The sequence below is a fragment of the Lepisosteus oculatus genome, chromosome 7 (genome assembly GCF_040954835.1).
Source record: "Lepisosteus oculatus isolate fLepOcu1 chromosome 7, fLepOcu1.hap2, whole genome shotgun sequence".
Taxonomy (NCBI): Eukaryota; Metazoa; Chordata; class Actinopteri; order Semionotiformes; family Lepisosteidae; genus Lepisosteus; species Lepisosteus oculatus.
Window position 1 is genome coordinate 2,863,274 of NC_090702.1, and position 14,481 is coordinate 2,877,754.

General features: G+C 40.2%; 1 long non-coding RNA gene across 3 annotated transcripts in view; it reads right to left on the reverse strand.

Moving 5' to 3' along the window:
- Positions 1-14,481, reverse strand: part of LOC107078095 (uncharacterized) — a 142,712-nt gene that overhangs the window by 45,223 nt on the left and 83,008 nt on the right. For all 3 annotated transcript variants that reach the window (XR_011190033.1, XR_001479090.2, XR_001479089.2), the window contains exon 2: positions 14,091-14,231. This is a non-coding gene — a long non-coding RNA (uncharacterized lncRNA). The remainder of the gene's footprint in view (positions 1-14,090; positions 14,232-14,481) is intronic.

Below are 14,481 nucleotides of genomic sequence, written 5' to 3' on the forward strand. Positions count from 1 at the left end.
TTTCAGCGCCGTGTGAATAAAGGTATTGTGCTCATTTAATCTTCATTTAGATGCAAACTCTTTCTCCTAGAGGATGAGGCCTTCACATTCCTAGACGCTATCATCTTTCTGAATTCTTGTTTTCTGCAAGGAGTCTTAGATCAAAGACACGTGTGTTCACTGCCTGAGTTAAGCCAGACACAAGAACCCAGATAATACACCCCAGGTGGTGTTGAAACAACTCCTGTTTCTTTTTTAAACATTTTTATAGGAAGAAGAAACTGTAACTATTAACGAATGTCAATTGGGAAATCTGAACATTTACTTATCATCCACCCAGTAAAACTCTGCACTTCTTGTAGTTATTCAAGTCCAGCATAGAAGCCTTCATATATAATGCACTGAAAAGCATAAATAACAAAACTGAGAGGCAGAACAAACTTGTCCCATTTTTAAATTTAGTATCATTACAACACTTTAAATTTGTGATCTCAGGTAGCAATAAAAACAAAAACCTACATCAAACAAAACCAAGCCTTTGCCTGCTGGAAATCTAGCAATACACCCCCTTCCTTTCTTTCACCAAACTTAAATCTTGACATCTCACTGGGAAAGAATTATCTCGGCCTCCTCAGTTTGGATAACACCACTCGCTCATCTTTGTGATTCTTTGTGCACAAATTCCAAAGCCATGTTGAGACACTGTTGCGACTTCCAAACAACACAAGACCACCTCTGGAGCCACCTCTCTCGGCCAGATTGGCAGCAGCAAAATCAATTCTGATTTACAGAAACAATTTCTCAGCCTCTATAGAAAAAAAAAATACTTTCACACTTACCAGGCACGTACAGTATTATGATGATAATTTAGAACATATGGCCAACGTAACTGTGACAAAGGAACAGTGGGACAAGCCTTCATATCATGGTCTCTCTGGATGCTGTGTTTTGTCTTACCTTCGGTATGTGGATCCACAGCTTGTCCTGTTTGTTGTGCCTCCATCTTGTACCAGGTTACAGAGCTGGGCCCTCCTTTGGCTTAAATGGAGGCTGCTTGTCAATCAAGGGGAAGTGGGTGGAGCCAAGGCACAGGTGGTGGGGAGGTAGTCTTGTGTGTATTGGGTTTGTTTTGATATGGACTGGACACTTTCTGTTTTAGGTTAATAGAGGGCAATTATTTTCTGTTATTCTCCCTTCTTTGCATTTCTTAAATTGGGTATCCGGAAGCTCGATCTATTTTTTTTGGATTGAGATCTTGTGAAAACAAATTATTTTTTGTTAAATATTTTTTTCCTGTCAGTCCAGGTTATTTTGCCTGATTTACTGGTCAGGCAGCGGTTTCACAGCAGCCAAGGAGAAATCAGTGCAAAATCTTAGAAGGGGCAAGCCAAGCTCCAGATTTTAACCCCACGAGGCATGCGGTTTCAAAATCGCCACAGCACTGCTTCTCGAATGATCACGTAATGGGTTCGGTGACGTCAAGGAGTTGCAGACATCATGCGGTTATTTCCTCAAAGAGTGGATAAATCCTGACTTGTACACTCCGAAATTTGCTTGAAGTGAAGCTGACCCAGTACTAACCAACACTGGAAAACAGTGTCAAACACATCACATTTTTTTTCTGACATCTGAGATGATTAAAAGTCTACATTGGCCAAAACACAGATGTATATTATGTAGTATTCATGGTCAGTATTGATCACTTGACCACAAATTTAAAAAAAAAAAAAATTTTGATCCAAATACATTTCGAGAACAGCATCTATATTGCATGGATATATAAAAACTACAATTCTGGAATTATTTTAGATGAACTCTGAGCTAACAGATCAAGTGTATTGGTGTTCCAGTTTTCTTACAGTACCTTCATTGTTCTGCTATAACATTTTCTGTTAAGTGTTTCAGACAGTCTGTGCTTTTCAAGTTTAGATAAGTTAAGAACCTGGCAGAGCATGTGTGCATGGAGACTGGTGTGGTTTTATTCAGTTTCCTTCAGACAGAGGCCTCTGTTGTGACTCGTGACTGTATTCTATCAGTCAACACAGAGAAGAAGTAGCCAAAGACTTAACTTGTAAACTGACATTGGTAATTGGCCATTACATATGCAGTGAAATGCAAGCAGTTATGATTACATCTGCATTCGTGTATCTAGCTGCTGGTTTTAGGAAAAACATAACTTAATCATGCCATTAAGTTAATCCAATGAAATAGGTGTTGACAATGTGTGAAAAACTAGTTTGGTTTTAAAACAAAACAGATGTTTGGTTCACCCATTTAGTTACAGCAGCTATATCATCCTGCAAGTGAAGCTCAGCAGGTGTAAGTCAGCCAGTACCTGAATGGGAGACTCCCGGGAAAGCTGTGGTTACTGCTGGAAGAGGTGATAGTGGGACCAGTATGGAGGGCTCACCCTGGGGTCTGTGTAGATCCTAATGCCTCAGTATAGCGACAGGGACACTATACTGTAAAAAAGGCATTGTCCTTCAAATGAGAGAGAAAACTGGTCCTGACTCTGTGGTCATTAAAAATCCCAGGGTGTTTCTTGAAATGAGTAGGGGTGTTAAGCTGGTGTCCTGGCCAAATTTCCCCTTGGCCTTTACCACTCACAACCTCCTAATAATCCCCATCTCTGAATTGGCTCCATCACTCTGCTCTTCTCCCCACTGAGAGCTGGTGTGGGGGGACTGGACTGGAGCATCATCAAGGTGGGATTCCCCGTGACCTTATTATTATAAGCATTAAACCTTATTATTATAGAAATAAACTGTGAGATGAATGACGTTCAAGTCCATCATGCTGAGAGTGTTGTTTGAAACCTTAAAACACTAATTTTCATGAACAGTTCTAGATCCACCAGGCTGCACCGGGCTTTACTAGAGAGTGTAACAACACACTGTTAGTGATTAATCAGGATAAATAAGGATTATTTATTATGGTGTTGGTTCAAAGCAACTTGTGCTCACTATAATACTCTCCCCTGCCTCCAAGCCCATCTTTACATACTCTAAGCACTGTGCCAATATAGTTACAGATTACATTTTTTTCTGAAGGCAAGGCATTGTGGGGGAAACATGAATATGGTCCCTTCTCAGAGCAGGGAACATTGATTTTGGGTACTGTTGCTCAAACTCAGACACCAGGTGCTGGAGAACTCTTGTCTTTGCTGGCAATGATTAAAAGATAATCAAAGAGCTTCTGAAGGGAAACCTACTTAGCTATTATCTGTCAGCAAGTGGCTATGGACAGTCCAGTAGTCTTTAGACTACGCCCAGTGTCAAGCACGCAAACAAGCCATGATCCATGTGGTAAAAAAATCATTGACTTTCAGACACTGCAACGCATGTGTCTTAATTCTGTGTGTCAGGAGAAGCTAGGGTCTCTTAGACCTACAGCTCAGATAAAGGCAGTTCCTCACACGAAGAGTTGTGTGTGATATTTCTCCATCTCCAGATTCCAGTATACCGTACCTCTTATAGTTGGTTTTTTTACCATGTGTCTACTGCTTGTTCAGATGTCTGAGGGAATGCAGCAACGCATTGTTAAACGCATACATGGATTTGGAACCAACTCTCAGGAAAAAAAACACTCTCCATTATCTGCAGTCGCTGAGCACAATGTGGTCTCTTCTTACACCACATAATTGTTGGCCACTGTCACACAGATCAGTGGCCATTCACCAAGATCTAATGGGCTAGACGGCTGTATTCTAAGACTCTAATGCAAATAATGTAAGTAATACAGCACAGAGCTCCTAGGTTACAAGCCTCCTTGTTCTAGCCTATGGATGTGAAAAGGGTAGGTGGGTCACAGACAAATACATTGAATAGAATCTTTTGGACAGAAGACAGAAAACCAAAAATTGGTATGCTAATGGTTTCCACATATACACAGAAGAAGAATACCGATGTTTACATTACTGTTGCTTGGGCTCAATAGCTCCATGACACGAGAGATGACTTTTGGCCCAGTTCATCTTGACACTTGATGACACTGCTGGAGAAGACAGAAAGCATATTCACATAGCGACTGTACTTATGTTCCAGCGTCCTGCGTCAAATAAGTAACAATGGTTCTTGGTATGTTATTTTCCATGGTTTTGATACCTGATAAAGCTGGAAGAAAAAAATTAAGTACTGGTATGCATTGTAACAACAATGATGAATCCTGTTAGAAGTGTGTTGTTTGTGTAGCAGATGTTTATATATATATCTAGCATTTATCTTACATTGAACCTTTGCACAGTAAAAAAAAGTTTAAGGGAACCATTGACAGGTCAAGCAAATTTCTAGGAAAACTAGCTTTATTCAGAGAAGGTGTCAATTACTGCATGTACAGTATGGACGCAAGCAGTGCTGTCAAAGATAAGGAAAGTAAAATCCTTTAATCTCCTTTCGTCAATCAGAAGCACACTTTGTAATCCACACAACCCCTTACCCAAGCCGAAGGAAACTACTGCTGTAATGTGTGCTTTTATTTTAATCCACACAACGCACAGCTTTTCTGTCAAATTTTCAAAATCCTTCTGCATTCTAGTACATTAAATTGTTATAGTTTCTTTCTGATTTGGGATCAAAGGAAACCTAAAAAGTAACAGCTTTATTTGTTGTGTACGGAGAATGGTTACATTTGAATAACGATTTCAAATTAAGCATAAAATCGTGAAATTTGTGAAAGGACAGCACTGAAAGTCATCATGTTGTCGTAAACTCGCATTCGAATTCCCACAAATAATGACATGAAGTGGCCCTTCCTGCTCACTAGTCACTGTGATTGATGTACTGTGATGTTCTTATTCGCTTGTGCGGCAGACATTTTACGGCAGATACGTTCCATGTTTGCATGTAGAGTTAACAAGTATTATTAGTTGGCGAAAGCGAGATATATTTCTATTGGATTAAAAGAGCTGGATTCACAAGCCTGCTTGTCTACAGAGTCCCGGTGAGGTGAAGCGGCCCTGTAAGTCTTGTGGCCTCGTTCTGAATCACAGAACATGGCGCGGCGCAGACCTGGAAAAGTCCTCTATTTTGTGATATAAATTAGAGGTTTTACAAGTTACTGTGCGTGTTTTACTTTTATTGTGGTCTGAAATGCGCTCATCAATGCCGATTCTTTCTAACCCCAGAAATATGAAAATAGCATTGGGGTTCGCCTTTAAATGCATTTGGAAAAGTCCTAGCACCCAGGACTCCCAGAAAAACCAAGCAGGACCCCAATCTACTAATGTAGAGTTTAGAAAAAGAATGTTTATTGTTCCCGTTTCATCAGCGGTACGAGGAAATATTTGGAAAACCAATCAGCTTTCCTTGAATTATTTTGGAAGAGGTGAATCTAAATTTTACAGGCATATAAAGTTGGTTCAGTTCTAAAAAACTGAAACACAATAACATGAATTGTGCAATTGCCCATAGATGTACTGAATTCTCTTTCTTCATGTGCTTGTTATAAAGCCATAATTAGCTAACAGACTCATGTTGCTCTATTTATTTTCTCTGGCGAGAAGTTCATTTCGGTGCTTTGTCTCATCAGCACATTCCTGCTGCATCTCATCAATTCAATGCCACAAAATGACAATCAAGGATCGTTCTGCTTTCTGCGCCAACATGTAACACTGCTTGTATTATTTGACTTAAGACAGGCAGCAGAGTAATCAAAGTGGAATTAAAAGTAAGCATGATGACGCTATCCCTGAGGTTTTTGCAACGGAGGGTATTTAGTAAATTGTGTTTTTTTGACAAATGCATCAAGAAAAAGATTAAGAAGAGATATCCATTGTTTGTAAGAATACATGACATAATAACACATTGGATTAAAAGAGCTGGATTCACAAACCTGCTTGTTTGCAGTCTCGCAGGGCCTTTAAGTCAGCAGATGTTTTGCTACCGCGATCTGAATCGCAGAACATGGCGCTACGCAGACCTGGAAATTATATCTATTTTGTGATGTAAACTGGAGGTTTCAGATGTTGCTGTGTTACATTTTACGTTCGTTGTGGTTTGAAATGCGCTCATCAATGCCGATTCTTTCTAATCCTAAGACATAAAAATAGTGTGATACCCCCTTTAAAAGGCTTAATCATAATGATGACAATCTCCACGTAAGACATCTGTTTCTTCCAACATTGATGTGATATTTTGGTGAGTCAGTTGTTTTAATGGCTTAAATAATCATTTGTAACATGACACCCTGTGTATAAGTATCTATGGAGTTTTAAACGTGAGTACTGACACAGACTTCCTCACTGACTTGTTCACCTCAAACCTGTTTCTACACTCACAAGCATCAATTAGACATGAGTGTTTGCTGACATGGTTTCCTTAATATTACTCTGGACTGCTGAGCTTGAACTCTTCATTGTAATTTTGGTCGTTGTAGTACAAAATCATTTCTCAAATGTCTTTCATTTCACTTAAAAAGTATGTTTTGCCATTTAAGAGTCTTTTTGCACAATTATTTGTTATAAAGCCCCAAACCCTCAATGGATCAACAATATCTCATTTAACTTAACATCTGATGTTAAATACAAATTAGGATGTCACAGTTTGTATAAGGTATTCTTATAAGCAACGGGTATCTCCATGACTTTGGTTTGGCATTGATTTGGTTGTGATTCTTGGTAACCTGAAGCGGTTTGTGGTTAGTGGCCAATACTAAATGTAGTGATTTTCTGAAACCCCCTGGCAGGCCCGCAACGCTGATCATTCTTATTTCTGTCTTACTGTGGTCAAATAGGGATGTAGAATATGGGTACTCAATGGTTTAAGACCACGATCAATAGCTGAAGATCGTTTGCTTTGGTCTGGCTTGCCAGGTGAGCGTGTGGAGCTCTTTTTCTGCATCGTTCCTGCAACATGTGATTGTGTATGGCCAGCTGCTAAGCAGATTGAGACAGTTAATATTTGTAATATCACAAGTCTATCCACAAGCCTCTGAAGTCTTTTTTAACGAAAGCTATATTGAGGTTTCATACAGGCAATTATAGAGTGTGACATGGACAGCAATAGACGTCTGGATAAGAAAACTGGTGCGTTCATTACATTATTTTTGTTGGACATTTTTTTAAATTGTGCGTCTGTTGCTTGCTGGGATCCTTATGGTTAGAAAATGGATGGATTTTTAAAATTGATAATAGGTGAAATGTGGTCTTTGCTTCTATGATTTTCATCCCGGATATTCCTTGATTCAAGGTGTCCATTACTACAACTACATCCAAATAAATTAGAAGCATATCCGGTTTGCTCTGAACTGAAATATTTGTACTGGTAAAATCTCTGTAATTTTCTCAAGTCCATATCTTATTACTGTACCAAATCCCGAGATAATAATATTAACAATATCAACATAGTCAGCAGCTGTTCAAATCTAATATATTGCCCTATTTCCCCATTAAATAGATCTGCTGTCTCTAATCCTAAAACACATTAATCGTCTTTTAATGGACTCTCTCTCTCTTTATGGGGCTGCACTGAGACTTGTGAACATTTGATGAAGCCAGTGATGCTTCAGATTATATAAATCATGTTGTGCTTTTACCACTTAAACACAACTACATGAAACGATAAATAAGCGAGTCTGATCTGCAGTCATAACTGTATTAGAACCTTTTTACAACAAACAGTATATCAATACACACACTCCAATAGGAGCAACCTGAAAGATCTACATCCTTTGGAAAGCTTTATACAGTATACACTACAAATCATCCATGTGGATAAGACTGGTAAATTGCGTTCTCTAATTTATAAAAAAAAAAGTCCAGTCAGATAATGACTGAGGTTACATCACGCAACTTTGTAGCTTTCTTGAGTTTCATAGGCCCCTGGGTGACCTAATCTTTTTTTATACAAACATTTTCATCTTTCAGCTTCTCGGTCAATGGAAGCTTGCTAATTTATTAATGATGAGCAATTTTAAAGGGGAACTGCAGTCCCAGTTTCTCAGACTGGTTATTAAATATCGGTAACAAAATAAATGAATTGACAGTACAGAAAAAATGGCAAATTCTGCATTAAGCACAACATCGTGAACTTTGTGACTTGCCATACTTTCACAAACCCCCTTATGAGAATTGTGAGAGTCTGTGGCCCTTCCTGTCATGACAAATGTAATGTGCAAGTAAATAAGTACAGGTTGTGCAGCAGATATTTCACTGCAGAAATTTTGCAAAAGCTGCATGCAGGGGTTACCAAGTAAGAAGTATTTGTCAGTGAAACTGTTTCGAAGTCGAGAGCGATATTTCTATTGGGATTAAAAGAGAAATATTCACAAGGCAGCTCATGTTGCCTCGTTCTGAATCGCAATGACACAGTCATATGCCTGTTGTACCAGCATTTCTATACCTTCCACTGTATTTCTCCATGCAAAAAAAAAATAAACACAGGTTGTACCAAACCTCTTTAGATCCTAAGAACTGTTCAGTCACACCAAATTCAATGATGCTACACAAGTGAAGACTAATTCCATGCTGGAAGGTATGAAGATCTGTTACTCTTTCCTTGTGTGTTAACCTTTACTTGTTCATTTGCAAAACAATGAATGCAGCTCTTTACTAGAATGAATTAAATTACTTTCTTTTGAGCAGCACCCAATATTTGCCTATTGACAGCTAGGAATCTCTTACAGTGTATTTTGATTCCTTGGCCTCTACCATTGACTACATTACTGCTAAAACATGGCTTTCATTTAAATTTCTACAGATACGTTGCACAAGGTTAGAACAACTGAAATTTCTGAGAGTGGCATAAACATGTGGTGTTCTACATCTGCATCATGCAACTGAGTAAAACAATGATCTTCTCATCTGTGAATTGTTAACAGTAAATTTATAAAAATGTTATCCCTTTTTGTCTGGTTTTCTCCCGATCTAATATACTGAGATACTCATGTAGTGAGTTGTCACTTCAACCTCTTGGAATCTAGGAGCACAGAAATCCCCATTCTCCTAAATCTTCCAACTATTTTGAGACACTGCCCATTATGCAATCTCAGCTAGAAAACCATTTCAAAATAGCAGGCCGAGCTGTACTCAAAGGTCCTCTTTCCTGATCAGGCACAACAGTAGGATCTCTGCATAGTCTCAGAAGTCACCACAGTGAGGTATGGAGTCTCTCCCAAATTGTGTTGCATTCTTGTGCATGAATACTTAGTTGTGTGGACTTCAATGTCATCTGCATGAAAGATGACAGAGATCAGATGTGCATCTCTTGGGAGAGTCTGGGTTAGAGTGAGGGCCATACTGGAATAATTTATGAATCTGGTGATTTCCCAGCATGATCAAAACCCACTGACACTAAATCCTTCTGAAACAGTGGTGCTAGGATTGGTACTGATGCATGAGAGATAGGTAGGGTGTTTGAAAATGAATGGTATTAATCCATTAACCTTAAGTAATTAAACCTAGGAACTATTTTAGATCTTTAATTTTCTTTTATGCCTCAGATTAATCAAGTGGAAAGTTCTGGAAATGATGTCCTTCATAACCTAAAGAATATTTATCCATTCCCGTCCTACTGTGTTTATCACACAAGTACTCTGAAGAAATTGGACCACAGTAGCTCTGTTTACCCAGGCCTCAATAGCCCAGTGGAATGAACTTCAGAAGATACAAGTCTTGTGTCAGAGACTCCATTGTGTGCCTGTTACTCTGTTCCATTAACTACTGGTTGGCTAAAGGATAGGTTTAATATCCTCTGTGTTACTACTAAAGTGTCACATTGCATACACCCCCTTTATTCCAGTTATCTGTAACAATCATTGTTGTTTCCGTATCCGCACTTTCCCTTTTCCTCTGTTAATCTCAGCCACTATGAGGCGAGAGCCTGGAGTCTTTCACAAATTGACAGGCTAAGTCAGAACTTCATGAAGCCTCCTTCACTTTAAAAACAAACCCCCCACCAATGATCATCTCTAAGCTACGTTACGTCTTCTTGTAATGTGACACTGTGCAGGCTGTATGGTGCTGGGATACCTGATGAGTGGTGAGTAAGAGTCTTAAAATAAATTCCCTTGAAAAGAACATATCAGTGTTCAATAAACTTTGAAGGGAGGTCATGACTAACTGTAATCCATGACCCATATAGTAAAAACCTCCTCTCATTGAAGTTTACAGCACTTATCCCTTTAATGTACCAGGGCTTGGCGTATGTTATGGAAAACCCTAGTTTCCTGTGCAGTAATCCGTTGATGGTATTCACGTGGTAAGACTTATGAAAGTTCTCAATGAACAGTTATGAGTAAAACACATTAGACAGATCACTGCGACAACATAGTAAGGTTACACACTTACACCACATATGAACGTATAAGCCCTCAACACATCATGCAGACCCCCAAGTCACCCCCTCCACCAACCTACACTAAGCAAATAAAAGAGCTCCACTGGGACAGCTGGTTTATATACAGTAAGAGAAGTGCAAAACCATAATCTGTCAGTCTCAATATATATTGTAGTATCAAACAGGCTTATTCCCAAAAGATTAGTCAGTGGAAGGTTGGCACTACTGCCATACAGCCCCAGTGCCCTGTGTTCAGTACCGGCATTTTACATCTATCCGTAAGGAGTTTGCATGTTCTGCCAGTGCTGGCAAGGGACTTCTCTAGGTGTTCCATTTTCTTGCAATATCCTAAAGATGATGTGTTTTCTAGATTGCCTCTGTGTGTACAAAGCACTGGACCCTGGGTTCAATTCCAGTGGTGCTGTCTGTATGACGTTTGCACGTTGAGTGGGTTTCCTCCCTGTGTTTCATCTCTCAGTCAAAAAACACATTGGTGGGGTAATTGGCTTCTAGGAAAAATTGGTCTGTGATGCACTGGAATGGACCGGTCCACAGTGTACCCCACCATGTGCCAAGATAGGCTCCGGCTCTCCCTGTGCCCCTGAAGTGGATGAAGAGGTCAGAATATGGATGGATGCCTCTGTATGTACACACTGTTTTGAGATGCAATGAATTTAGTCCTGGCTTGTGCCCTGTGTTTCTGGGATGGACTCCAATTCACCACAAAGCAGAAAAAGTGGCTTTTCACTAATGGGTACTGTAAATGGATGGTTGGTAAAAGAAATTACCTCAAGAGGGTTTAGTGGCTTCTAGCAGACTCAAGATGGACAAAATAATACCATAAAAGAGATTGCTGATGTATTATTATTGACATTTCGGGTACATTGGATGTTACATCAAGAAAAGCAGCTGGTGTTCTCCTCTCTACGAAACGTCTAAAAAAATAGTTTAAACATTTACTTTCAGCTGTCTAAACTGAATCTTAATATCTACCTCCCCCCCAAGTGCTCTAGTTTGAGCCCATACACTGTTAGCTTAAGAAATACTTAATGTGATTTCAGTAGGACTGAACCATTTTCACAGGAGATTCCTAGAAGTGTTTATAAGAAATGCATTACTTAGAAGTAAGTTTGGGAGAAAGTGTAAAAGCAAGCTGGCTCATTATCCCCTATTTTGCGTCCTGCATAAAACGCCTTGGTGTGGCTGCATGCTTAATTACATTTTGCGGTATCCCAATACCCGGAATTCTAAGCACAGTATTTACATTTTGGCACCGCGGTTAAAAGCACGGCACGCATCTGCGCTCAGCAACACTGGAAAGAGAGACCAGCTCCGTGCCGCTGAAATCAAACGGAGGTAAATGCAAAGAAGGTAAGTGCAAGTAAAGATAAAGATCAGGGCTCAGCCGAGCATGCAGGGACTAGCTAACCAACTGGAGAAAAGGAGAGCAGAAAAGTATTCCCTCACTATCCCCAACAAACACCGGAATAGATGTAGCCCCAGGCAAGGACTAGCCCTAAGTGCACAAAGGATTGTAATGGCCACTCTGTAAAGACAACTGGGAAAGATGAGTGAGATGAGAAGAAAAGTAATACCCGTAGGAACCGAACAAGACGCGTGTTCCAGGCAGGGCAGGGGAGCGTTCCAGGGATGGGAATTGGATGAAAGGGGGGCCCTATTGTTCCGTTACCCCAACGAAGGGGACGCGATTGAAAGAGTGAAAAGATGCCTTATCTAGTTGGGCTTTTCTGTAACCAAAGGGGCAATTGTGTGATGCAAAGATTGACACCGCTTGTGGGTTTTCTCCCCCCCCACTAAACATCAGGCAATAAAGAAGTTCTTTTGGCTCGTTAATTGTTGCCATTATCGTTGTGTTAACCAACATCAAGAACATGTCTTGTCTGACTGCGAGCAATTTTTAACATGCCATTCAACAGCATCTAGATGTTTTTTTTTACCCTTGAACAATAATGGTGTTTGGGGAAAAATGGAGATTTAAATATAAAATTGACACGGCTCCAACCTTAAAGAAAAGATCTAGAAAAAGCTGCCTTCAAAAGAGGAGAAAAGGAAACAAACTCAGAAAGCCTTATTCTTCACTAACACTTTCCATTTGCTGTTTTTCTATGGGTCCAATAACTTCATCACATGCTAGTGCAGTAACCTCAATCTCCTCCCAATACTCCTCTATTCATGACCACTCTTCTGCCTGCCTTTAAGACTTAAGGCAAGACTGCATCCTGAAAGGGATGCTGGTCCTTAATGGGCATCTTGAATTCATCCAATTATTCTTGAATCTGCATGTATGGATAATTTCCAAGTTCATTATCGTTATTGGGTAGTAATCCGTTATTGGGTAGGGGCACCGTACAATGGCAGACCCTGCGCTCTGACCCCAAGCTTCTCTCCCCGTCTGTGTGTCTGTGTCTCCATGGAGAAAAGCTGGGGTATGCGAAAAAGACGAATTCCTAATGCAAGAAATTGTATAGGGCTAATAAAGAAACATTATTATTACTACAATAGTCGACATATGACAAACTGTCAAAGACCTTCTTTTTGAGACTTAACTGATATTAATAATAAATAATTAATATATTATTTTATTATAATTAATAATAAAATAATAATAATAATAATTCCTTACATTTTATATAGCATTTTTCTGGACACTCCACTCAAAGCTCTTTACAGGTAATTTGGAATCCCCCTACCACCACCAGTGTGCAGCCCCACCTGGATGATGCTCCAGTCCTCTCACACACACCAGTCTCAGTGGGGAGGAGAGCAGAGGGATGAAGCCAGTTCAGAGAGGGGGGTTATTAGGAGGCCATGATGGGTAAAGGCCAGGGGGGAATTTTGGCCACACAGACTGCAGGGTGAGCACCCATCTCCCATCCAGGTACTGGCCAGGCTCACACCTGCTGAGCTCCAGTGGGGCTGCCAGCTGGGAGCTGCAGGGTGATATGGCTGCCGGCAATGAGATAGGTATTCCTTTTCACAAATCTCTGGAACAATAATGCTGCGGCTGGGGAAACCTTTTGGAGCCATTCATGTTTTACGTCTTTCTAACCTCCTGCCAAAAAATACTCATCAGGCAGATCACCCCTATACAGAACTGAACACGACTTTGGTATTTCTAAACTTAACTTGTCTTAGATAAGGGACCACACCTCTTCCCAATAGAATTAAATTGCTGGAAGCTGCCAAAACATAAGGGGGTAACCTGCTTTCCCTTTACCATCATCTGTCCACCATAGTTTTGGCAAACCCAAGCAGATGTCAAATCTGAAACCCAAAACCGCCCAGAGAAATCTTACAGTCTCCTACTGTAAACAAATGCAATAGGACATTAATTGGGTCGATACCTACTCGTTTCTTGCTCAGGGTTAAAAAAAAACAACAAATTAGCACGACAACAGCAGGCACGGATTGGGAAGTCCCAGCCATTTTTCGTTACAGGAGAATGGAAGTGGTTTCATGCTCTGTTGAGCTCTTCCCTCATGCGTTCATGCAAATCGAGTCGTGCTTCCTTTGAAAATGTGATAAACTACGCACACGGAATGGGTTACTCTAAGCACAGGTTGTGTGTTATAAATGGATGACTGCTTTGAGTGAAGGATATGGGCCATAAACACAAAGAGCTGCAGGTATGACATGTGAATAAGATGAACTGTACACTGTTTAATTTCTGCATTCACTGTATGCATAAATGCTAAAGTGAATTTCACCATTACTAAACATGAAAACACAAGACTACTAGTGTCATTCTGTCACGTTTATGATGCACAGATAAGGTGCAATGCATTAGGCAGCCTGACCTTGACCTGTTACTCCACTTACCTACTGTAACTCTCCAGATCTCGTCTTGTCAGAGTTGCAGATGACTGTCTGGGTGAAAGACACTTTCCAGGGCTGGGGTCCAGGTGATCCGGGGAGGTCGAGTGTGGCAGTTGGCTTGAAACAGTCATCTTGGAAGGAAGTCTACGGAATAAGTTAAACACGGTTTCCCCCTTTGGTTTGGAAGAGCTCAGTTCAGTTGACTTTGAATATTTGAAAGAGGTCTGCTTGTAGCCTTTGCTGTCCCAGACTAAAAGGATTCAGTTGTTTGAGCCTCTTGGTGTAGAAAATGACATTACTCCTGTCAACCCAGGAAGGTACAGTAGCTGGTTACTCTTAAATAGAGCCCAGATTTTATAACTAGACTGATTCCAGAGCACCAAAATATACATAT